This window comes from Bacillus rossius, chromosome 2, assembly GCF_032445375.1.
Source record: "Bacillus rossius redtenbacheri isolate Brsri chromosome 2, Brsri_v3, whole genome shotgun sequence".
NCBI lineage: Eukaryota > Metazoa > Arthropoda > Insecta > Phasmatodea > Bacillidae > Bacillus > Bacillus rossius.
Genome location: NC_086331.1, coordinates 115688113 through 115715866, shown reverse-complemented (window position 1 = coordinate 115715866; position 27754 = coordinate 115688113). Strand labels below are relative to the sequence as shown.

The window sequence follows — 27754 nt, the reverse complement described above, 5'->3', positions numbered from 1 at the left end:
AAATGCATTTCTAATGCAGATTCATTCATAGATACCTCAAAAATTTGAAAACCTCTTTGCTGAATCACTGAAAAAGCAATTTTTAATTGTGGTTAGAACATAATACCCAAGAAAAAAAAATTTATATTATCATTACTGTTTCCTGTTCTCACAGTGCATGCATAAATAAAGTTCAGTGCAGGATACTCTTGTCTTACAGCTCAGGAAAATTCACAGATGAACTAAATGCTGAAGGTATGGACATTTTTTTTGTCTTTCTGTGCTATTCTACTGGAAAATAAACTAACATTAGCACATGCATGTTTAAGCAAAATTATAAGAAAAGATTAGTAGACTAGCTGAAAGCAGTCATTGACACAATCAATTGAGCTTCCAGGTAATGTACCCACGCATCAAAACTCCAAAACATGTGTCAAAACATAAGTAGCTTGATTGTTTTACAATAGTTGTTAAATTATATTTTATCAATTATTCTTGATTGTAATGAATTATTTAACATCACATATTTGGGTCTTAAAACTTCAAGATAATCAGTTCTGGATAAGCTTAATAATTTTAATACCTGACTCTTTCCTGACACATGTGGTATTTCGAGGGGGGGGGGGTTGGAGATTGGAAAAAGAGCATGGCTGTAGTACACACAGGAGGTGGTGTGTGAACCTCCTATTGATTTAAAACATTTTTATGGACGTACACCATTGCTGGTTTTCACTTTGTCAGAGAAATGACAAGAAAAGACACGAAAGATGAATACATAAAAACAAGCCAAAATCAGGTAATGTTAAATGACTAGACAGTGACAGAATTCTGTAGAAGTAACTAGTTAAAAAATATCACTGCACTGATGCACAGTGGGCTGACAATGATGAGGCAGTTGTAACAGGAACAGGAAAAACATATTAAAAAAAATCCTTGGATAACACAATGACAACGGCACATGCAAACACATTAAGAATAATATTGACCAGTTGTACCATTGTGACTCGAACTGAGTTCTGCCAATCAAAGTTCAAAAATGTTCTAATGATCACCTGTCTGAAAGTTGCGCCAACAAAAACTGGGATTCCTTGATCAAAGATTGTTTGATCTTAGTTTCATTCTATTGTACAAAGCGGCAGCAGTGTTGATGAACAGCTAGGCTCATTTCTATTGGCTGGAATAATTTGACACCACTTTGTGGTTAAACAATTTTTGTTGTAGGCAGTTATTTTAAACGTTTGAAGTTGGCTGACTTTAGATTTTTATAAACAAACTAATGTGGCCTTTGTAGGAAATATTGCATGTCAACTTAACTTCTTCACGACGACACTTTGGAGAGCTATGAGACCTTTCCAGAGGGCTGGTATATATATATATAAGAGATGGACACCAACCTGCGGCTAGTGTGTGGGAGTAAGAAGAGGGTAACGATACCAGGGAATATTCTGAGAGTAAATTGAAGCGTGTGAGTGACCCCTTTGGCGAGCGGTAGCAGGTGACCAGCGATGGACTTTGTATGCGAAGATCGGATCATAGATGATCAGAGCATCTGGGATTCAGCATTGCGAGCAGTGTGTTGGGACTAGGCCTGTGTGGCAGAGCAAAAAATAGATGCCTCACCATTTAACAATATCACATGGCCTTGCACTATACCAAGACATTTCACATATGACGTTTTGTGAAATATTCTATAAGTATTACATCCTCATGTAATATTTTGCTAGAAAACTTATGTTGAAACAATACCAATTTTATAGCTTTAATATTATTATTTCTTAATAAGTGATTTTTAACTACAGAAAGCTTTTAGTGCCTTGAGGTTCAGTATTCCACAGACTTTAACTAGCAAGTTTTTTCGTTCAGTTTTTCACATAATGGTTATCTTACAAAGAACTATGCTCTAAATTATTTGAAGAAGAAAAAAAATCAAGTTTCCATTTCTGGAACAAAATCATGGGTTTATGTCTATTGTATTCATAACGGACATGAAACATTAGGAGAAAGCCAATTCCTGGCAAGTAAGTTTCATCTGGTGACATCTAACCAATCAGAAAGTGTTATTGGCCAATTGTGTCGGCCTCAGATGACATTTTTTATCCTTAATCCCAAACACAAATTATTTTTTTTTTAAATAAAATACATGGCGAGCATATTTTCCATTGGGAAACGTGGGCATTGCCTTGACCTGTTCATTTTTCTCGGGGTACTCTTTTTTCCCCATATGCATTTCAAGACTGTACCATTTAACCATTTCACTCATTTTCCCCCTCTGACCTTGATGTCAATGGGACATTAAACCCAAATTAATGAAGTCATTCATTGTGCCATACACAATAAAGGATATAATTACAAAATAATGTGATTGCATTATGCTTTTGATCTATTTCACAAATATTTAGGTAATCTAAATTTTTACTTGGATAGTTGCTGGAGCTGTTTATTATTATAATGATGTGCCAATTCGTTGCTGAGTAAGATGACTAAAGTGTATGAGTTGGTTTGTGATTGTGAAAAAATGTAATATTTCAGGTCAAGGATTGCTGTTTTACACATACATTCATTCAAAAATCTTCTAACTGCACCTACTGTGAAAAGAACTTATGTTCAGGATGTGTGTCAATTTGTTCTCAATGTAGGCAGGACTTCTGCCTTGCCTGTGTGTTCATAAAGTGAGTACCCATTGTTATTTTTTATTAATTTATAAGAATTAATAAAAAACATATTTTAAGAAACTACATTTTTTTTTTAAATATAATGTGCATGCAGTTTCTGGGTGTTAAGAAATGAACTGAAAAGCAAGTGGTTGAAGGTGTTTCTGATAGAATTTGTTTAAAAATTCATGTGAGAAACTCACAGGATGTAAGGGGGATACAAAAGAAGAAATATATGTCGGTACAAAAAGTGTTGGTGGAAACCTTTAATATACCCTCAAGTGGGTGGGCGACTTTTAAAAGGGTAGCAAAGCAACATGCATTCTAATTGCTGCAAAATATTGATGGATCTTTTTGTAGATATCTATGACATAACCAAGAATTAAGAAATATGTTATAAAGGCAATAATTACACTTTATAGAAAGTAAATATTTAATTTCCTTTAATATTTATTTTGTTTAATTACATTTTATTCCATATGTTAATATTTGTAATCTATGATTAATTCAGACTGTAAATTTCTTTGGTTATCGTTTTGTCTATGTATTACTCTATGTTAATTTTTATTTTAAAATATTGTCAAGGCTAGCATAGCAGTATTTTTTGAAATCACTATTAATTTAAAGATGAACACGTCAGTAATTGTTAGTAATTTTACTAGTTTTGTTTTATCAACAAACTAAAGAAAATGGTTTACTAGTGACTGGGAAAATATTCTTTTAGAACGAATTGAGACTTGATTAGGACAACAGCTAGCACGTAACGATTTTGACATTGATTTATAATTGAATATTTATAGAAGATTGAAATGGTTATTAATGCCAATATTAACTGAGTTTTTGAAGAAAATAATAATTTTAATGGATAAAAGATAATACTCAGACATCTAGATTTTAAATAATTACTTAAGAAGATAAGTCTACAAAATTCCATGTTCGAGAGATCGTCAAATGACTTTAATTTGCTTTGAAATTACGAAGATTAAATGCCGTTTATAATTTAGAAGAAAGAAGGATCCTGTTGAAGATTGAAAAGTCGCAGTTCGAGCCCGGGAAGGCTGAATGTCGCGCAGTCCAGCCCAGTCGCAGCCCATAGTCTGAAGGATGGAATCGTGACGGCGCGTATTCCTGCCGCACGCTAGAGAAGGGAGGAGCAACACCAAGTTCGCAGTCCTGGATGAGTCGAACCAAGGATTCTCCGAGAACCTACACGTCTCGTGGGTATCCTGCAGCAAGGTTTGGTCCCTTACCCCATCGCCCGAAGACTCGCTGAATATAGAAGTACCCGAGCAAATTACAATTCAAACAAGACGAACATTTTCACAGAACTAGAATCTGTTATATTATAGAGAATATTCTTTGTACAGAAAAACCGATTAACTTGTTCATCTTTAGATTTACAAATCAAGTTCCGGAATCGCGATCCCGAACTAGATAATATTAGCTAGTATAGATGGAATTTGATATTGGAAGAACGTATTGCTATTTTGGTTGACTGGTACTGCAAGTTACGTACCCAGTAGTCCAAGCTCTACCGGACTGAAGTTAGTTAAAATAAATAACATCCAAATAATTAACATTTGATCGTAAAGATAATTCACTCAAGTGAAAGAATTGTTAGATGCTTTGAAGTTGAGAGTAATAACAAATTACATCTGTAGTTTAAAATAAATTATTTTAAGTTAAGTTTATTTATATAAAGTGTGATTTTGTGCATGTCAAAGTGTATTGTCACTGTCGTCACAAACATTACACACAAATATAAATATTACATTTGAATTTGTTTACACGTTATTACAAGATCTAGTCACGATATTAGTATTTAACATACTTTTGACACACTTTACTTTGACTTTCAGACACAAGCTTCTAGATACAATTCTTAAAACTGAGAGAGGTAGGCTAGAGAAACCGAAATTATTAAATACATTAAATAATTTCAATATTTACACTAGCTGACTCCACAGTTTTTGGCGCCCAATGTGGGGCTCGAGTAACGGAAAATTTGCAGTTATCACCATGGCAGCAGAAGAAAATAGGACAACGTACTTCCTCAGAGGAAACAAGGATAATATCGGTAGCAGTTCTAGTTCAGATGTAGCTGACGAAGTGAGGTTAGTGACCGAAGAAATGGAAGCGAACACTAGTTCAGGAATTCTTAGCGAGGTGAACACATCGAATGATCATCAGCCGCGACAGGATGAAGAAATAGCATCCGAGGTAAAAGAATCTCAAAACACTACCATAGAGAAATTGTTCAAATTCTTGCAGCAAGAGAAAATTTAGGAAAAAACAAGAACGCGAACGTGAGAAACAAGAACGCGAACGTGAGAAACAAGAACGCGAACGTGAGAAACAGGAACGTGAACGTAAAGAACAAGAACGCGAACGTGAGAAACAAGAACGCGAACGTGAGAAACAAGAACAGAGTAGTAGGTTAGATAATATTGCCAAAATTTTAAATACTGCGTTGAATAAGATTGCAGCAGAAACTGATCAAATTCGAGCAGAAGTAACACAAACACAACAACAAATGGAACAAAACTTTTCTGTAGTGGAAACACGATTGGAAACAGTAGAAAATGCCATACCTCGCATACAAGATAACATTAATGAAACTTTACATTAACATCAAAATAAATGTAAGGAAAAGACAGTTGTAATCATTCAAAAGGAACTAGATCAGTTACAAAAGAATCTGGAAGTTAAAGTAAATAGGGTAGAACTTAGGATAAGTGATGTAGAAAAGGAAATGGGACAGCACACTAATGAACTACGTATTAGCAACAAGGAAACCGTTAGTGTAGCTAGTTCTACAGATATTAATACTGAACAAAACACAGCCAATAGAAATATTTTACCAATGACCACTGACCCTATTTTAACATTACACCACCCTGCCAGAAAATGGTTAGATAATGTGCCAACTTATACTGGAAAGCAGGGTATGAAAAAATCCTGATTTTTTTTAAAAAATCAAAAAAATCTGAGTTTTTTTGATTAAAATCGGGTTTTTTTTTTTATTAAAATACGATTGTTTTGATTAAAATTTAAAAAATTGTAATCTGTGTAATATACAGTACATTTTCATGACTGTTTTCATGACTTGACTTTTTGCTCTACAGTACAATTAATAACAGATTAATTCATTTTGTAAAGACAACTAGCCTAATTTTCTTTCTTTGAAATAACCACATTTTACACTGCATAATGTTTTAAGGAAACATTAATGATGTCACTTTATGAACATTTTTAGTACAGTAACATAGTTAACATTAGTAAAAAAAAATATGTCTTATAGAAAATAACTACATCATTGAAAATATATCATATTTAAATGTAACTTTGTCACTTCTGTCATCCCTTATAGTCTTATAGTCCAATTGTTCTAAATAAAGTAATTTAAACTAAAACCACAATTTCCTTTTTTTCTTCTTCTCAGAATTGCACACATACGAGAGTATTCAAAGTAAAACTTCTACATAACATATTACTTATTTAAAATTTTAAACAAAAATACAAGTTTTGCAGCTTTTTCTGTACCCAGTCGATTTCTTAATGTTGACTGAACCAAACCAGACATACCAAAGAACTGAAAATTTCCTTCCTACAGTTCTAAAAATAGCATTTGACATTGTTGGAAGACAAACCTGTTGCCAAGGAGATATGACACACACACAACACAAACACATGAGGTAGAGGAGAGAAGAGAGAAAATGAGATGGCATTTAAAGTTACATTCCACCCACCTATATTTAATGTGTTTCAAAATAACTATAAATACATTGTAGAAGAAATTAAGTACTATTCAATTTTCATTCTATCTTTGCAGCAGTCAATTTTTATGTAAGTAGGCATGATTACTTGGTTTAAACAAACAAAGTATAGGAAATATTAACATTCATATTATCATATTATAAATAGATTTTATTCACTCATTTAAAAAAAAATCACATGATTAAAATCATGAGATTTAAAAAAAAAAATCACATGATTTAAATCATGATTAAAATCACGATTTAAATCATTCTGATTAAAATCACGATTTAAATCATTCTGATTAAAATCACAATTTAAGTCATGCTGATTAAAATCAACATACCCTGCTGGAAAGAGTACAGAAAATCCAAAAAGATTTTTGAAACAATTTGAAGAGTATTGTATGGTATTTAATCTTTCAGATGGAGAGAAGTTGAAATGCGTTACTCATTGTTTAAAAAACACTGCATATTTTTGGTGGGAATTACTCAGAGACACCGTCACTAATTTTAGTAATTTCGAGAACTTATTCTTGCAGCAATTTTGGAATGCAAGGATTCAAAGTAATCTCAGGATTCAACTACACTCAGAGAAATTTGAGAACAAGAAATTTCAAAATTTAGAATCCCATATCAGTGATATGTATGAACGAACCAGATATTTAGATTGTAATATGGAAGATGAGGAATTCATTGCCATGATATTATCTCAGTTACCGTTAAAATATCAGTTGCAATTGACAGGACGTCAGTATAACGGGATAGTTGACTTTAAAGAACAACTGTTAACCTACGATAGACTGGAAAAATTAGATCGCTCTCACAATCAAAAAGAATTTAGCGAACGTAAGAACGCAAGTCAGTCGACACCGTTATATCAGATTTGGAGAAATAGGAAAGACGACCAGAACCACGGACCTAAACCACCGCAAGTTAATTTGTTACACGTTAAATACTCTAATGATAACTGGAACAATAATAGTTATCAGGGTCGACGTCGTTACAACAATTACTGGAACCGACGAAGATATGAAAATCAAAACGGAAAGAGACAAGATAGCCGAGAACCGGAACGACAAGATAGTCCACGTCAGGAAGGGGCAGTTTGGTTTAAATCCAAACGATTGCATTCAGAACACGCAGATAACCAATTTATAAGTTCTGCGGAAACAGCACCAAATTCATATAGAGTCGATGCTAGAACTTTTATACCATCGCAGAGGGATAATGAGTTTGCGAGTGTAAACTATAATATTAAACAAGGAGGAAATACACATTATTCTATTCCACCGAGGGAAGAGAGTAATAACACAAAATGGACGCCGAGACAAGCAAATGGAGGAACCGAAGTAATACAAGGAGAAACGCAGGCGTTTTCGTCACCTCAGAATAACGAAACTTTAGCGACAACATGGTTACCAAATCAAAGAAAAGGTTTTGTCGGTAATGTGGAAAACTGAGTAGGAATGACGAAAAACGGCTCCGTACGTCATTCCATAATGAAGAAATGAAAGGGGCTAACACTACGTCTAATATTCATGCTACGAGTATAACTACGAAGAGAATTAATACCATATTATTCAAAGAAAATGAAAGAGAGTTTCTACTTAGCGAACCAAGTGAAAGCACCGAACATTGCAAAGCAGCTTTATGTCCGGAAATCACACTTTCAGTGAATGGAGTTAAAACACCCATATCATTAGACAGTGGCGCGGAAATATCGTGTATCAGTGAAGATTGCGTCAATATGATAGAATCTACTGGAGTCAAATTACCACTAATGCCTGTACCCAGCTTAAATATTTTAGGAGTAACTTCTAGGGCTAGTCCCATTATAAACAATCAGACCTTATTAGAGATAGAAGGATTGGGAAATAAAAAACATGTACCTGTATTAATTGTCAAAGGGTTAGCCAAACCTATTATTTTAGGAGTAGATTTCCTTACCGCATATAAGGTAATACTGGATTTCAACGGAGGGATAGTTACAGCCATGGATGAAATAGAAAAACCAACGACTACTGAAATTTCCAACGAAGAGCAGATGGAAGTATATGTAATAAGTAAAGATACAGAAGAAATGGTTAAAGCCAAACTAACATCGGCGGCCAGGATTCGTAAGAATCAACAGAAAACCTCGAGAAACATGAATTTTAAATTTGGAGATCTCGTTCTCTAAAGAACAAACCCTATCAGTCAGTTTTGGAGATTTATCACAAAGAAACTATTTCTACTTTTCGAAGGACCTTATGTTATCACGAAAATAATTAGAAACAATTGTTATGAAATCTCAGATAGAGTTACTAATCAAGTCGTAGGTTGCTACAATATCACACAGCTCAGGGAATATTACACGCCTGTTGTACCGTAAATTCCTGTAAATATGTTAATACATCGCAGATGTTTACAATACACTATTTGTTGATAATTATATTTTTGTTGTAAATATTAACGTATAGGTGTATAATTTGTTATGGTCAGATTATTGTTTAGTGTGTGTACATGAACAAACTAATTGATGATTAGGTTTCGATAGTATCGGACATTTGTTAGCCAAAAGTGAAAGGACACTTCAAGTAAAGTCGTGAGAAATGTCATCATGTCGTTACGAATAAATGCCATTATGAACATTTCTGAAAGGGTCAATTCTATAAAGGCAATATTTACACTTTATAGAAAGTAAATATTTAATTTCCTTTAGTATTTATTTTGTTTAGTTACATTTTATTCCGTATGTTTATATTTGTAATCTATGATTAATTCAGACTGTAAATTTCTTTGCTTATCGTTTTGTCTATGTATTACTCTATGTTAATTTTTATTTTAAAATATTGTCAAGGCTAGCATAGCAGTATTTTTTGAAACCACTATTAATTTAAAGATGAACAAGTCAGTAATGGTTAGTAATTTTACTAGTTTTGTTTTATCAACAAACTAAAGAAAATGGTTTACTAGTGACGGGGAAAATATTCTATTAGAACGAATTGAGACTTGATTAGGACAACAGCTAGAACGTAACGATTTTGACATTGATTTATAATTGAACATTCATAGAAGATTGAAATGGTTATTAATGCCAATATTAACTGAGTTTTTGAAGAAAATAATAATTTTAATCAACGAAGATAATACTCAGACATCAAGATTTTAAATAATTACTTAAGAAAATAAGTCTACAAAATTCCATGTTCGAGAGATCGTCAAATGACTTTAATTTGCTTTGAAATTACGAAGATTAGATGCCATTTATAATTTAGAAGAAAGAAGAATCCTGTTGAAGATTGAAAAGTCGCAGTTCGAGTCCGGGAAGGATGAACGTCGCGCAGTCCAGCCCAGTCGCAGCCCATAGTCTGAAGGATGGAATCGTGACGGCGCGTATTCCTGCCGCACGCTAGAGAAGGGAGGAGCAACACCAAGTTCGCAGTCCTGGATGAGTCGAACCAAGGATTCTCCGAGAACCTACACGTCTCGTGGGTATTCTGCAGCAAGGTTTGGTCCCTTACCCCATCGCCCGAAGACTCGCTGAATATAGAAGTACCCGAGCAAATTACAATTCAAACAAGACGAACATTTTCACAGAACTAGAATCTGTTATATTATAGAGAATATTCTTTGTACAGAAAAACCGATTAACTTGTTCATCTTTAGATTTACAAATCAAGTTCCGGAATTGCGATCCCGAACTAGATAATATTAGCTAGTATAGATGGAATTTGATATTGGAAGAACGTATTGCTATTTTGGTTGACTGGTACTGCAAGTTACGTACCCAGTAGTCCAAGCTCTACCGGACTGAAGTTAGTTAAAATAAATAACATCCAAATAATTAACATTTGATCGTAAAGATAATTCACTCAAGTGAAAGAATTGTTAGATGCTTTGAAGTTGAAAGTAATAACAAATTCCATCTGTAGTTTAAAATAAATTATTTTAAGTTAAGTTTATTTATATAAAGTGTGATTTTGTGCATGTCAAAGTGTATTGTCACTGTCGTCACAAACATTACACACAAATATAAATATTACATTTGAATTTGTTTACACGTTATTACAAGATCTAGTCACGATATTAGTATTTAACATACTTTTGACACACTTTACTTTGACTTTCAGACACAAGCTTCTAGATACAATTCTTAAAACTGAGAGAGGTAGGCTAGAGAAACCGAAATTATTAAATACATTAAATAATTTCAATATTTACACTAGCTGACTCCACAATGTTACTAGTATAATGAAACCAGAAAATGTGTGCATGTATTAATGGGTTTCATTTCAACAGTTGTTTTATAACTTTATTGTTATTGTCAGTAGATCATTGATTATGTAACCTATTTATGGCTTAGTCTCCCTTTGTTCTTTGCTTCCCGTGAATGTCACTGGATCTTACTACCACAACCCCAAAAGCTGTGAAAAATATATATTTTGTCAAGCTTCTGAAGTAATTTTCACCCTCAGATTTAGTGTGGTAGGAACATATGTTTTATACAAAATTTAATATATTTAGCATTGTAACTGTTAACTGAGGGAAATAAGAATTGTGATAGCATATGAATTAGGCATTGGCTTTAGGTGGAATTATCACTTAATTTGATTATCTTTTGAAGTTTAAGCTTGGATTTTCATTACCTTACTACAAGTTGATCTAAATTTCTTCGTCTCTCCTTAATAGATAGTCCTACATAAAATTTAATTAAGACCAATTTTAGGAAATGTAGTTTTCTTTAGTATATTACTAAACCTATATAAAACTCTTTGCCATATGAGGTAGCATTTCATGAAAAATGTATAAAAAAAAAACTTGTTTCACCTGGTTTTAAGGAGATACTAATTTGTATATTTACCAAATAGCACAACTTCTATAGTAATTAATGGGTGTTTCATTATCAATTTTATCAAATGGCTTACTGCTATCACAAAGTATAATTCCTTACTTAAACCTATTTTGTTGTAATTTAAAGACTTGAATTTATCTTATCTTGTTAGGTTACTTTGTTTCCTTCACTTATTTGTAATTAGCTATGCTAACTAGCTATGAAAGAGTTGCTCACTTTTATTGATTTGAGTTTAATCCTGTAGACATCAGAAAAGTTATAATAAAAGCGCATATTTAAAGCCTGGGTTATATCTAGGCAAACACTTGCAAACTGATTTTTAACTGGTGTTCATGAGTTCGAGAACACATACAAATTGTCTTAATTAAAATGTTTGCTGGTGCTTCGCAGTATAAGAATAATTATAGACATGTGCAGCCCTGAAGAGGAAAATTAATTACCGTTAATATGCCTGGTGGCATGTGCCGTTCTTTCGTTTATTACTAGGAAGCGCATGAGAAATGGACAAATGTGGACTAGTAACATTTTCATTTCTCGTGATACACATGGAGAAATTGTACTATTGGAGCAGCGACAGTTGGATCTGGAACTAGGATTGTATCACAATTTCTGCTGTATTTCACAGCAGATTTTTAATGTATTGCTTAATCTGGTTGAAAGAAGTATTTCTAATTTTGACACCAATTTTTTAAAACCAATAAAACCACAAGAAAAGTAAGCTTAAACATAATGATTCTTGGTAACCGGTGACAGTTATGAAAGTCTAAAGTATGTGTTTAAAATTTTGAAAAGTTTGATTATTCAGATAATTCTGGCAGTTTGTGTAGCTGTAATTGAAACCCTGAACAAGTTTATAATGATGAGTTAAATAACTTTTAACACCTGTATGATTACTCATAGCATTTATTGTTGAATGGTATAAAACTGTTTTGAATCAGGTTGACTTGTATACTTCATTAGCAGCCATTCCAGATTTATACATCTTCTTGATGCGTTCACACCTTAATGTGTTAAAGAAGCAAGTAAAGAACTAACTTTCTTTTTGACGTGACAACGTCTAATAAATCGATGAACGTCGGCTGCACGCACGAAAAATTGTCCCGTTACACACATTGTTCCATTACGCTGTGTCCCATTATGTTGTGTCCCGTTACACTCATTGTTCCGTTATGCTGTCTGCGAGTGCAGTAATAATTGGTTATGTTACAATTGACTAAAAAATTATGGTGAATCATATAATTTATGATAGATATTTGATTACAGTTTATTTATATGAAAACTTGTTCATAATTATATTTAAACTTCATAGCTAAACGTCAGTTTTTAAAATTAATTACAAGTCATCTACACGTGAACTGTTCCGTCGACTGTTTATAAAGTGAAGTGAAAAGTTAATGTGGTTTTCATTGCTTATTACAACAACAATTTCGGCAATAAAGGTTAATTATTCTTGAATTTTAAAAATCTGATTACTAGTATAATTTCAAATATTTATTCTTTTATTATTAAAATAAAAATGATTCAATTTTATTCATACAAGTATGCTATCATTTCATCAATGTTTTGTTATGACGTCACGTTAAACTATCGTCCGTAAACTGACTTTACAGACAACCAATTTTTTACACGCTTTATATTAGCTTCACCTGTATGTTTGTTTGTATGTTTGTAACCGACTCCTTTGCACTTGATTTTGACCCACTTTAAACGGACAGATTTAAGCTAAACTTCGTACACTTATGGAGGACCGGTGACAATACACTAATTTAATAAGTTTATCTCATTATTCTGATTAGGATCGACAGGATTAAATAATTTCCTCACCCAGCCTCTGTGTGAGAGCAAGTAAGACAACCGTGCAGTCGGCGCATGCGTACTGTCTACCTACTTTCCAGCTAGAGCACTCGGGGTATTAGTAATATTACAATATATCCTCAACAGTTGGTTTGTTGGCCGAGCGGATTAAGGCATGGGTCTTCGATGACGTCAACCCACGGATTCACCGGTTGTGGGTTCTAATCCTGTCCACAGCTGAAAAAAAATATTTGTTTTCTTTTCAACAAATTTTGGGATTGGTGCCGTAAATCCAACTTTAATTCGTCTGGGACTTCGCCAATCCTTCTATTCAAACTAAAAAGTGAAAAATAAATATAGTTTAAAAAACTAATAAACACGCCTTTAAAGCACATCGAACTAAAAAGTGAAAAATAATTTTTAATAAGCCTAAAACGATAATGAATGAAAAATACTAGTATTATTGTGAAAGAAGCATGGGGCGCTTTGTTCCATATTTATCGTACATCGAGCGCCGATGGTAGAGCAGACGACATGTCATCGGAAGGCACTGGGTTCAAATCCCAGTCCGGGCTATCCAAATATTTCTCACATATTCTATACACTCTCATTGAGAAGGTCCTTTCCTTATCCTTCCCAAAATTCCTGTTACGTAAATGTGGAACGCTTCACGTAATAATTAATCCGTAACTCCCATCCTTTCCTGCTTCACAGCATTAATTTCGTACAGTATGTAAGACTGGTCGATATCACTTGTTCATCAATAACCTTATACCATTAAGTCTCACTGTATATATTGATAACGTTAAAATCTTTGAATGGCCTTTAAAATTGAGATTTTACTATCAATACAGCTGTACACATTAATAATTTGGAAAATAATTACAGTTACTTATAGTTATCACGGAATTAATAGTAGATTAGAACAAATAACAGTTTAAAAAAAAAATTTAAAAAACACACTTTTAATAAATAAACCAACCTAAAAAGTAGAAAATAAATAATAGTTTAAAAAAACTAAAAACATGCTTTTATAGAAAATCCAACTAAAAAATAGAAAGTAAATTATAATAAATTTGAATCTAAAATACATAGTGTAAAATTTAAAAAAAATGGCATGGGGTGCTTTTTAAGATTTTATCAAAATGATAATCCTTATACTCATATCTGTCAATAAAATACTTATAACTATTGACACCATGCACCCCACACTTTTACTTTTAAAATAAAATACATGTTTTTTTTTATTTTACACTATTTTTAATTCAAATTTATTTTCTATTTTTTAGTTGGGTTTTCTATAAAAGCGTGTTCTTTAGTTTTTTTAAACTATTATTTTTACTTCTCCAACATCAGTTTGAAATTTATTCAATAGCAATCTCAAAATGTCATTTTTTTTATTTAGCAGTTTAAAATCAGGTTGGTTTGGATCCTATAAACCTGGTCGTGATTTATACTCTTCAATCAAAGGTAATAATTTTTCATCAGTTCACTACATTGTGATACAAAAAAAAAAGTACAAATACGACAAGCACAAATAAACAACCAACAACTACAGCCACCAAAATAGTTCCGTTATAAATACAGAAGTAAAACAGCCACACAATGACAAGTGGTCACACTGAAGCGAATGCTGAACTAGACTGGAAACAAATTTCCTTTGATCATTTGTTGCAAAACTGACAAAAGATGAAGCACACAAGAACGCGAATATGTGACTTCGCAAGTGTTTGCCTAGATGTAACCCAGGCTTACATTCACTGACATGACCATTTATTACAATCTTTGTACCAAAAATATTTTATACAAAGATAGAGGAATAAGTTTATAAAAAGTACGTAGTACTGCTTTTTGTTGCTTAAATTCGTATCCACTTGTAAGGATTTCTGCTGATTCAAAATTCATGCAATAATGTCTGTTACATATTTTATGTAGTGTGCTCACAAAATCACTTTCTTAATTCCATTTAGTTCTGAATAATATCAAACTGAGTGTAAAAAGCCATTAGCGGATTCAAATTGCACTAATTTTGAATGAGAAGACATTGGAAGTAGGCACGAGCGTATAATATTATTTTATGGCTTTATATTTCATCAATACGTATACCATTTGAGAATATAAAACCCAGATGCATAAATCATGGATATTGGGGAATAAATTGGTAATGGCCTTTAGTAAGGAACTATCCCAGTATTTTTGTTCAGTAATTTTGGGACACTATAGATGATCAAAGTTAAGAGGCCTATACAGACAGTCTTCAGGACGTGATTGTAGGGCCTTTTGCTAAGAATAATTTGCAGCTTCCCATTACAGATAACACTGTCATTTTTTTTGCGTGCATAAGGAAAGGATGAATGGGTCGATCTATGATTTTTATAATGCTTTTAAAAATTCGTAACATAGGTAAAAATATTTCCGAATGTGTGGTTTTACGCAGCTGTTTTATGTATCGTGTGTAATGCATACAAAAAAAGTAGAAACACACAACAATAGAGTATTAATCGTTGATTAAAATGGTGTAAAAAAATACATAGGTCACCGCTGAAAAACTCCCAGAATTCTTCTACGACGAAAAGCATTTCCGCACATTTATTCTGCCGGGAAGTGTCTCCCTCGCGCGGCGTATTCTTCAGCCGGCGACTGGAGCCGAGGAGTGGGGATAGCGGCTGCTGTGAAGGCAGCGGAGGGGAAGTTCGTCTGACGGCTGCTCGGTCGCCTTATCAGCGCGTCGGGGTATCGGATATCACGATAAGCACATGTATTCGCAGGAATAGTGTCTACCACTGAGGCCGCCTGGTCGGGAAGGGTCATTTCCATGCCAAATCAACCAGAAAATAATAATTTTTGGCATCACCATCTCAGAATTAAAAAAAACTCGGCAAATTAGCAGTAGGTGTGCAGAAAAGTGCATTAGCAAAGTTAAAGCCCCCTGTGAATAATACTTTTTATACAGCAGGGTTGCCAACTTGTGGAAAAAGTGGAATTTTTGCTGCGCGAGGTCCAATAAAAATATTTGTAACTTCCTTTGTAGTTGAGTGAGAACCTTGAAGTAGGGCTCAATAGAAAGCTAGAAAAGTGTCCTTTGAGATAAAAATAAGTTTTACGAATTTTAGAAGAAATTTGTTTCAAGGTCATGGTCATGTAACATGTGACCTTGAAAATTTTGAAAAGTATATTTTTGAAAAATGTGAAAAAATTATATGTTATGAAGTGCGTTATTGGTCTAAGTGACATAAGTTTCATTTTGGGATGGATCTGGGATCAAACACTAGAACATTGTGAATTAGGCCATGTTCACTAAAACTACTCTAGTAAGGCATTAACACAATTCCACTTTTTCCACAAATTGGCAACCCTGCTGTATAAAAAGTATTATTCACAGGGGGCTGTAACTTTGAGAATTCACTTTCCTGAACCTGTACTGTTAAAGCCCTAAGTTTCATTGAATTCGGTGATGGTGATGTCAGCAGGTGTGTGAAATGGCATTGAATGACCCGGAAGTAATAAATTCTAGGATTCAGGCAGTTATTCCCAGAGAAAACCTCAACCATTCTACGCCCACCATATCGCGCGGCGAGAAGACTCAGTAAGGCATACTCGGAGCCAAGTGGAGGTTACCTGTAGGCGGAAAAAGTTGAGCGACTGTTATTTTTACCCCTTGTTAGATCGATATTTGGCTTTGTAACAGCATCGAGAAGTACTATTATATGCACGATTTCTTTTTCAAGGATGGAGTTAAAAAGAAACTGGAGAAAATAAAGAAGAATCATCTTTATATTTATGCAACAAGAAAGAAAAATGAAGCTACTCATCTCAAAGCATACTGGAGTCAAAGGTCAGTTTGTTTTGTAATATGTCATACAAAATACAGATTGCGTTCATTAGCCTGCGTAGTCGAAACTTAGTCTACCTTGTGATCTCTCACCTCCAACACCTTCCCCACCATAATATTGAGTTATCTTAGATGAACAGTCGCATATTGAAAAGTTTATTTAAAATATATAGGTTAAATATGTATGTTTATAATATGTAAAGCATCCATAAGTTATTAGTTTGGACAGACTGAGCTCCCTGTTGGGAAGGGGGAGGGGCGGAAACAAACTCTGGCTCCTCACAGTCGAAGCATATAATATGTGTTTGTATTAACGTTGTAGTATTAACCTTTAAAATGTGTAATGTGTACATTTTTTATTTGGCACTGAATTATCAATTTATTCACAGGAATAAAACTATACCTAAACAAAACCATGTCAATGAAGAATTGGAAAACCAGAGCCTATCAAGAATTCACTGCAGCCATCAAGAACTGATTGAAAACGAAATAACTTCCGGAGTGCATGAAGTAGTGTACTATGAAGAAAGCTATCCGGCAAAGTGAGTAACTGTTTACATTTTATTTAAAACAAATCTAAGTTATTATTTTAGAGAAAGTAAGATTGGCAACACAAACAGTTCTATTAATTTAACAAATATGTTTTGGCCAAAATATACATAAGATTTTTGGTCTGTTCAGTGTAAGGTCATTTATTGCACAAAAATAAAGAAGTCGGTATTAAAAAGGATAAATTTTATGCATTGCAGGAAAAAATTTAAACTTGATAGCGGCAGTTATCAAGTTCCGGAAGGTAGAGACTCACGATGACACCTTGGCAGCCAGGGAGTAAAAACGGCACAAGAAATTTCTTCAAGAGAAAATGACACATCAGATGAAGAGAATAACTACTCTGTAACCAATGTCCTGCACAATGAAGATGGGCAGTGTATGTAAGTCCCTTAGCCCACTTTAAAAATAAGTTAATTACAAAGTGTTTTTAATACATGCTATTTTTCTTTCTTCAACTATTTCCTGAAAAATTGTTTACTTTTTTTCCTTCGTATCATTTGCACACGGTCGGGTAGTTATAATATTACACGAAACTAGACATTCTTTCGAAACTATATTTCTATCTAAATAAATCAATATAAATAGTTAAATGTTATTGCTACTGTAATGTGGCTCTTTCAGCTCTACAGCCATGTCTTACACAGAAATGCAACCGCCTCTGAAACTATTTGAAATGGAAGCAGGATGTTCTTTCTGGTCAACCACCGAAGGAGCCATTGACATTCCATATGAGCTGGTGGACAGGAATGAGCCAACTGTAGACAGTAGATGTATCAACAATTCAGAGACAAGCAATCAGGTTAGCTGAATAACAATTATATTGCTTTTAATTATATTGACCTGTTAAAAAATTACAGTTAAGTTATAATTTAACTTTACGAATATACTTCAATTGAAAAATTACACAACTACTCAAACTACATAAATGTTTTTATCAGAAATTTCACTAAAAACAGGGCAAAAAAATGAATACAGTAAAAAATCTTATCCCCATTTAGTGACAATAGACAGCATATTTTACTGACCTTACTTAAAAGTGATACACCATCCCCAGTTAAAATATAAACAGCATTCATAAGAACACTGATTTAAGCACTGAAAATGTTTATATTGTAGCAAGACTTTTCAAAGTATGCATCATACATTGGACAAAAAACTATTAAAGATACTACAGATACTATAAGTACTTTTACTGCTATCAATATTCCTGTTTTATTCGAAACTAGGGAAAAAATAATATATACATATTTTATGCACATAGAAATATAACATGATTTTAGGTACATTAATAGATATAAGTTATTCAAAAATAATATATTTATGAATGATTTCAGCCGAACAGTTTATTCATTACTCCAAGAAAATATCAACATTTGGATGAATATATTGAACATGTAAAGGAAGACAACGGTTTGATACTAGAAAAGCAGCAAAAATCCACTATGGTCCTCAATGTCAACAGCCTGACATGGATCCAGAAACATTTAAGGAACAGATTCAAGCTTTCCTCAGTAGGTTACAACTAACACAAGAGGACCGTCAACATTTAGAGAGAGACACAATTCTCCAGGCAGGAAGCGGAAAATGGCTTGAAACACATAGAAAAATTCTAACAGCTTAGAATTTCGGGAAAGTCTGTCGTAGACGTGCATTAACAAGCTGCGTTAACTTAGTTCGCAGAATTGTTTATACCTCCGATATTTTGAACGTGCCTGCAATTTATCATGGTAAAAGGTTTGAGGTGATGGCTATAGAACTAGAAAAACAAGAAGGAATATAAGGTTGGAAAAAGTGGACTCTTCATTGACAAGGAATTGCCTTTCTTGGGTGCCACTCCGGAAGGTGTTATTGGAGAAAAGGGTCTTGCAGAAGTTAAGTGTCCATCATCTGCAATTGAAAAAGATGTTACTGCAGCAGTTAAACAAGGGAACATCCGATATATGAGTTCGAAGGAGATGAACTGAAACTGAAAAAACACATTCATATTTTTATCAAGTTCAGGGACAGCTGCACATTTCAGAGAGGGAATATTGCATTTTTAGTGTTTGGACATCAGTGGAAAAAGAGATGGCAATATTTCGAATTGAAAGGGATGACAATTTTTGTAAACAAGAGATGGAACCACATCTTAAAAAATTCTATTATAACTGCATTTTGCCAGAACTGGTGGACCCTAGGCATACGAGGAGCATGGAAATTCGAGACCCTCCATACATTATTGACGCTATTGAAAAAAGAGCAAGAAAAAAATTTGCTGCTGTCAAGACTTGTTCAGCTGCTCATTAATTACCTCTGTAGCGTATCTTCTTAAAAAATGTGGAAATATAATATGTATTTTTTCTTAAAGTATTTATTGCGATATGACATTATTATATAAGAAAATTTAAACTCAGTGCGCTGTTAAATTATGCTTGTAAAAGCAGACCATCTAAATTTACTCAACTGTATCCATAAACTCATATGTTTATTGTCTTTGTGGTGTGCAAATGTGTTCAAATTCAATTATATTTGATTAAATAAGATGTATTTGTACAACTTCATACATTAACTTTTTTTTTTCTTCAGAAAAGCCAAAAATAATTTGTACAGATAAATCGATGATTGTTATTTTCTGAACAGTTATTGGGTGGAGATGCATACAAATATTTTAAACAGCAAATTGTAAACAATCTAAACATGAAAAAAATACAAGGTAGAAAAAATAACATGATTCTGTGCCGTATTGAAAATGCATTTTGGCACAATTATCATTACCACACTTCTTTTTAAAATCAATAATAATTGATATTGACAATGTTGCAAATATTCTATTTCTAAAGGAATAAAGAGTTAAAAATACATGATATGACATGCTAAGTTATCGCGTCATTATTTCAAAAAAAAACTATTCACAAACAACTGGTTTGTTTACGTTTGGAATAAAAACTGTGAACACTAGTCACACACCGTAAAAGCCACACATCTTCCTGTATACTCACTTCATGTTATAGAATGGGGAAAGTCCGGGTGAACAAAATTACAATTTTTGCCTCAGAACGTCACCATGTTTCGGATGACTTAAGACGACTTGTTCCGTAATTTTTTAAACTGCAAATACAATTTGCAGCAACAAATAGTACCTGTGACTATGTTATATGACTTCGTTGAGCAAAGAGATGCATTTCAACCTGTTGTTGAAACAAACATATTTTTATGTAGGAATGTTTGTTAACTGATTGTTTCATCAGTGCACGCTTCAATTCGTTTGTAGTCGTATGATAAATTGTAGTTTAGTACGCACATTTAAATCTAATACGTATTTTATGATGAACGAAATTGTGTGTATATATATATATATATATATATATATATATATATTACCGGAAGGGTGAAAAATCATGTAAACTGTTGATTAGTTATTTCTGAAACCCAGTAATAATATAACTACGTTCGTACATAGTATAAAATTGAAAATTTGGAAAATATTATTCTTTATTTGATTGTAATCATATTACTTTCTTGCTGGTGGACACGTAATAGCACACAACTTGAAGGATAACCAGACCCAAGTGTATAACTGAATTATTAATTATTATATAACTCAAGTCACAACTTAATTATTTAAGTAAATCATTGCTTGCCAATAATTGGCACAAATCAATTTTAATTTCTTAGTCAGCAAGGTTTAAAACTACAAACGAAAAATTTCCCAGCAAGGAAGTGTGCATGTGTCCGCGTATGCGTACCTGTGTTGTTTATGCTTAGGTATGCGCACTTGCTATGCTATGTATGCATTATTTTTGACTAGGTAACACGTAGGCCTACATATTTCCGACTATGATATTAAAATATGTAATATTTTTTGGTTAAATATAACGGAAAATGCATTTGATTCGTTATATGGATATGAGTTTCGTAGTTATGACAGCTCCATAGAACTTGCAATGAAAGTTCGGCGCAGCTCCGAAAGCTTGGAAAATGAGAGATCTCTGAGAATAAATACTCCAGCCAATAGTCTTCTCTAGTGTAAATAACCTGGCCAGGGGAGAGAATTGGGAGGTTGGTGGGCAATGCGCTCAACACAACGCCAAGTGCGGCCTTTATCCACTGACGTATAGTAAATAACTGTGTCTCGAAGGTAACGCGACACCGCGACAACACGAGACTCGAGGACAGAGCGATAGCGGGTACGGAACACCGCGATCTTTCCTAAAAGACACTGTAAGCTGGAATGACGGCGGGGTGGAAAGTGTTTCCCCCACTCCGCCTCCCAGTCGAAGTGACGCGCCGCCAAGATAACCAATCCACGTCTCCTCCTTCCAGCTTTGTCCCGCCCACCTTGCACGATGCCGTAAGCGCAGAACCCGCTGGCGGAGTTGCGCCCTGTCTGTATAGGCCTCTTAAGATGGCCAGACAGGATTTAAAACAGGGTTCTCCAGAATGTAGGCCCACTGTTGCACTCCACTGTTGCTAGTGTGTATGTGCTCCCACCTCTTCCTCCTGCCCCCCTTGTTGGCATTGTTTCCTTAATTCAGGTGCATAAGTAGTTACACAGGGGCATGACATGGAGGCATGGTGTATCATGGTCAGGTAGCGCCAAGTGTCAGTGGGACTGAGAGTAGCAGGTATTGGGAGTGGGAGGAAAAGCAGCACACTTACATCTACGACATTACAGTAGATTTCCCGTTACTTCTTTTGCATGCTCATTTATGATTTATAACTATAAGTGCATCTTTTTCATGATTAGTCAGCTTTGCACTCAAAATTTAATAGATTTTCCTCCTTAGTTTGGTGTCATGTTTAGCTATTTTTTAAGACGAAAAGGACATTCCGAACATCCTTGATATTGTAGATGCGCAACGTATACTCATACCAGTCTATATATTAGTACATTTAATTAAATTTTTGTTCATCAAGTAAAAATTAGAAAAATATATATTTTTTAATTTAATTTTTATATAGCTTTACTTTGGAATGCAAATTTCTAAAACACTTCTAATAGGGTAGATATAGATATAGATAACTATTAAGCTGGACTCCCAATCATCCGTTTCATCCGTTCGTCCGTCAATTTCGATCCGTTATTTCTCTCGGCAATTATTACCGACTCTCAACCATCCGCCATCCGTCCGTCCGTCACTATTCTAAAATATCAGTGTTAAAACTTTCCGCCACATACTTTATCAATTGTAGGTAAACTTTTGGTGTAAATAATTTACTTGGGATAATTAACTTTTGTTTTTATGAATGTGATAATAAGTTTACAGGCGGGAACCGTGCTTTGACAAGTGGATTAAACGGGTGCCGTCTTAAAAATAACATTACTCATGCCAGCAATAAATAAAATTATGCTTCTTTTATTACTGCGTCAAAGAAAACAGAAAGAACTATTTCTATCCAGGCTTGTTCCCTCAGTTGCTTATCCCGATAGTCTTTGCTATATATATTATACAAATGCTCCCTTTCCCGGACGTAATTTAGCAGCATTTTTTCCGAAAAGCTCATTCTCATAAGCAATCTTTACCGTTATTTTGACAATAATAATCGGTCAATATGACACAGCCTTCTATATATTGCAAATTAAAAAAATTGATCACTGTTTTCGGAAAGTCGTATTGAAGACGATCGACTTAACAAGGCCGTGGACCATCCGTTGGTCCGTCAAAAGCTAAAGCTTGGCAAGGTTTTGACGGACGGATGAATTTTTCGGGCCATCTGATTGGCTGCAGGTCATGTGATTGATGGACGGACGGGTGACGGACAGATGATACGGATGATTGGGAGTCCAGCTTTAGTCAGCCAGTACATTGATTGTAACAAATTAATTACCAGACTAGTTATAATTCAAATCTTGTCATACACAATTTTATTGTACATATATATATATATATATATACAGTGTAAACTCTATATAACAACACTTAACGGACAGCATTTATCGGCGTTATAGAGAGTGGTTGTTAAATGGAGAGAAACAAAAGATATCATTTTACTATTATATTATAATATATATTTACTAATATAGTACACATTTTACACATGAACATTAATATTCATACAAATAACAACACTTATTGCATATAGTCTGTTATCTTCGTCTGATTTTTTTTTCTGCTCCAATATTTTAATTGTATTTTCTTATATATTTTACTGATATCTTGAGATACTGCCGGATCACCTTGATTATATAAAAAGTATTTCCAATAGTTTCGCTGCATCAAGTGCTTAATAAATCTATTTCGTCAATACACAAAGATTTTCATTTACTCGCCATGTTTACAGTTCAAAAGTCTGTAAGCAACTGTGAAAATGATAACGTGTAACAACTTGACATAAGTCTAGTGACCAAGGTAAGCATGTGCAAGTTCATCATACAAAAACAAAAGACAAAATTTCTTAGAATCTCCGGTACGCCAATCGAAGTAAACACGTGCTAGATAATACAACAACAAAACAGCAAACAAAAGAACGTACACAGCTGTAGTTCTTACCAACTTCGGCAACTTAGAAAGTACTGCTTAATGATATATGATGCCGTATTGTTGTCGTTAAATAGAATGAGCGTGATGCTATATAAAGTGTATTGTATAGAAAACAAGGTCAACCAACCAAAGTTAAGAATTTCAACGTTTTAAGGAGTTTGTCGTTAAATCGAGTGACGTTATAAAGAGTTTATTTACACTGTATATATATAAAATTAGAGATGTACGAGGACTTAACTTTATATTAGGCCTAATACTTCTTATAAAAATTACATTTTCTTCTTTGAAGTTCTATGTAAGTTTTGATGAAGATAAAAAAAAAAGCTTGGAAACATTAATTATATTTTCTCAATACAAAGTTTATTTTTAGGTTATTATATAATAACTAGCATTCTTCTTATTGAGGCAATAATATTTGATATAAAATGTAAAATGAATTGATTCACTTAAAGGTTTCCATATAAAAATTCTCTACTTTACAGTAATGTATTTTTTCGTACACTTGTCACAGAAAAATTAAAGATGTGGTTCACATAAAAAAGACAATATGTACTTTAAAATAACACAGAAATATGATTATTTAATAACAATATATGCTCGACAATATTCATAAAATAATAGTAAATATAGTTCTACCTTCTGCTTTCAGTTCAGACAATTGTAATAACTGATATTGACATATATAATAAAAAGATTTAACAAAACTAACCGTAATGAGTATCACTCATTGCAACCTGTAAAATAGACCTAAATTATGTCTATGATTAAAGATGGTTTAAGCATTTTTTCTCTAAATAAGTATTTCATCATAGTACGTAGAGAGTAATTTTGGAATGTGATTTATCAATTCATCTGTTTCAGGTATGTTGGTGCTGAAGACTTGCACATCTGCCTCAGTTGTTACTCATAATCAAACAGTAAATTAATTTTTTATAAGTTTTAATAATAAATTAAAAAAGAATGGAAAGCAGTGAAAATTGTTGTAAATTACTATTATGAAATAAAGTTTAATTATCATTTGCCATTGGAATTGTGATTTGTTTGTTGTTCAGAGAAAATAGTCAATCTTTGAAAAATGTGTTTGCTGGGTCATATTCCACTGTAAATCTATACTAATATTATAAAGCTGAAGAGTTTGTTTGTTTGTTTGTTTGAACGCGCTAATCTCAGGAACCACTGGTCCGATTTGAAAAATTCTTTCAGTGTTGGATAGTACATTTATCGATGAAGGCTATAGGCTATATTATATTATCAATAACATTAGGGATCCTTACTAAAAGTCCAATTTAGAATCAAATGCGTTGGAGGGGGTTAGATACAACATGCAGTACACGTACGAAGTGTGTGTTGACAATGCCGCAGGCGCTAGAAGTTTATTTCCTATTGCCTATTAACATTGTTGCCATGCACTAGATGCCTTATCATTCTTAATTTTCGCATACAAGTAAAAAACACCCGTGTGATATTAACAACGAAGCAATCAGTACCCTCATAAGAGTTCAATTAGTATTTAAATACTTTTTATCACTTTAAATCGCAAACCTAAACTATTGTTGTTTTTTCCTCTCTCTGTGTTTTATTTGTTTTTTTTATTGCCCTTTTTTTTGTCAAATATATATATATATATTTTACAGACTTGAAATTTCACAGTAATGTTCCTTATGTTACGCAGGATGACATTTTCCGAAAATTAGATCCCACGGGTGGTTAAAACCAGGCAACAGTGGGTACTTTGTCTGCATGAGAACAGGATTTTGCATTGTTCATGCCTTCTGCGTCTCCTTGGCAATGGGCATCGCGCGGCAGTGGCGTACCCACAAGGAGGGGCATGTATAATGAGCGGCGCAAGAGTGATCTGCCTGTAGACTGCCGTAGCGAAGTAGGGGTACATCAGTTGTACGTTGCGTGCACGATTCGGGAAACCACCGGTGCTATTAATTTTCTCTGCGGTACATTATACAGCATTGTAATAAATTTTCACGGAATTTTTTTTTACCATTACTATAAATGGGAGATGTGGCTTAATTTTTTCCCATTAGTATAGCCGTGCGAAGCTGGGTCAGGCAGCTAGTACTAGTTATAAAATTTCTGTACTACAATATTTGGACAACCTGTTAAAGCCCACTAATATTTTACAAGTAAACCAGAAAAAAATGCTAGTGTACAAGAGTAAAATTTAATAAATATGAGAATAGAGATTGTGTATGGAAATTAATGCTTTCTGTTCTCATGGTAATAAATAAATTGAAACGTGCTGTAACATATATAAGCAATTCCTGTTTTCTTAACATATGTGAAAATATTAATTTAAATTTCAAAAGTTATTTATTATGGTATTACCTACATTCTACATTCTATATAACTATCAAATACACCTATCCCTCACTTAGCATGTCTTCAGATTTCACGGATTCATTTAGCGCGATGTTAATTTTACTGCCCCAGTCTTGAATAGCACGTCTGTAAATTTCAGTTAGCGCAAAATCTCCATAGGCAAAAAAAATGTCGAGCGCGATGCCACGAAGTCTGTTTCAACTTTTGTAAACAACAGATGTGCCGTGGGATACAGTTACCCAAACAAGGGGGAAAGAGGTGCACGCGCAGGTTTGACTATGCTATCAGCTGTTGTACTAACATCAGCTATGGCAAGTTAAATTGCGGCTATGGAGTGTAAAGGACCAAATTTTTTACGTCCGCGCGTGTGCCGCCGTACCATACCGTTGTCGCCTGGCCACAGACCGGGCCGTGAACTCAGTCTAGCCAGTGGCAGAGAATTAATTCAAACAAAAGCAAAGTCTGCCCATTCAGCTGCCGGTAACTGTACGTGCTTGATCACTCATAATGCATCGTGTTCAAGTATTTGAGACAAAACTAGAAGTATTACGGCGCACAGATTGTCATGAAGGTCACACTTAGTTGGTCGCACTTTAGTTTTAAGCAAGTCAACTGTGCACACAATTTTCTTTTAAAGACGTTTTTAAACGTTATAACCTTTATCTGTTTGTCTGCGTCGCCACGGTGTACCGTTTATAAAAAGGTAGCCGGCGTTAGTTGGCATCTTTCATGTTTGGCAATGTTGCTTCCCGTATAAAGCCAGCACACGTAGTCGACTATCGATATTGATATCTGGCCGATTGCATGCAACGCACACACTCTTGTCTTGTGCCGAGTTTACTACATTTAATAGCCCGCACTCTTTCGTGGTGAGAGTGAACTATGACGATAGTTATGCGTTAGTTGAGGCTCGCATTCGGGTCACAGATTTTTTTTTCTATTTAGATTTGAAGAAAGGTTTTTGTTGCATGACTTATTAATTTAAATTTTTTGGCAGCTTGGTTTTTTATACTCTACTTTTTTAATAAATGTACTTTTCTATGAATGGGTTATGTTTTTATGAATACCTTTACCTAACAACAATTTTTTTCGCATAAAAATCGCACCCCTACTTTTTAAACTTGATCTTATTATAAATTGTGCGATGGTTATGTGATAAGACATGGTAAGCACTTTGATTTTTGAAAAATTAAAATGTAATTATCCGGACAGTAATATCGGTTTCACTCTCAGTAAAGGATGGTTTGGAAAGGTACGCGACGTGAGTTGAAGGTCACGCCCAGGAGGTCAAGTCAGCCAGCCGACTGACGATAATGTACATAACCACATATCTCCCATTACGCAGAGTCGTATTTGTCATGCAAACTGCGATAGGTGTATAAAGATTAATGGTGTGACATATTTATTGTTTGTGTGTTATTCTACGCATTAATATTACGTAAAGTATATCTTACTAGTCAATTTTGGAACATTAATTAAATTAGCCTTGCTATTTATGGAATATAATGCTTCAGAATATGCAATTTCGAATAACACAAGCATTTTTAGGAACGAATTAG

The 27754-nt window shown here is 33.8% G+C and overlaps 2 long non-coding RNA genes across 3 annotated transcripts in view; both read left to right on the top strand.

The window, feature by feature from the left end:
- LOC134529657 (uncharacterized) overlaps positions 1-24891 on the top strand; it is a 30741-nt gene extending 5850 nt beyond the window's left edge. The window contains exons 3-4 of the long non-coding RNA XR_010074658.1: positions 2509-2648; positions 24723-24891. This is a non-coding gene — a long non-coding RNA (uncharacterized LOC134529657). The remainder of the gene's footprint in view (positions 1-2508; positions 2649-24722) is intronic.
- On the top strand, positions 14392-20626 carry LOC134529656 (uncharacterized). Of its 2 annotated transcripts, none has more exons than XR_010074657.1 (3): positions 14392-16851; positions 17238-17390; positions 17598-20626. It is a non-coding gene; the product is annotated as an uncharacterized LOC134529656 (long non-coding RNA). The 2 variants fall into 2 exon arrangements; XR_010074656.1 differs by having other exon boundaries at positions 14392-17390; positions 17598-17780; positions 18022-20626.
- Positions 24892-27754: the final 2863 nt, after the last annotated feature.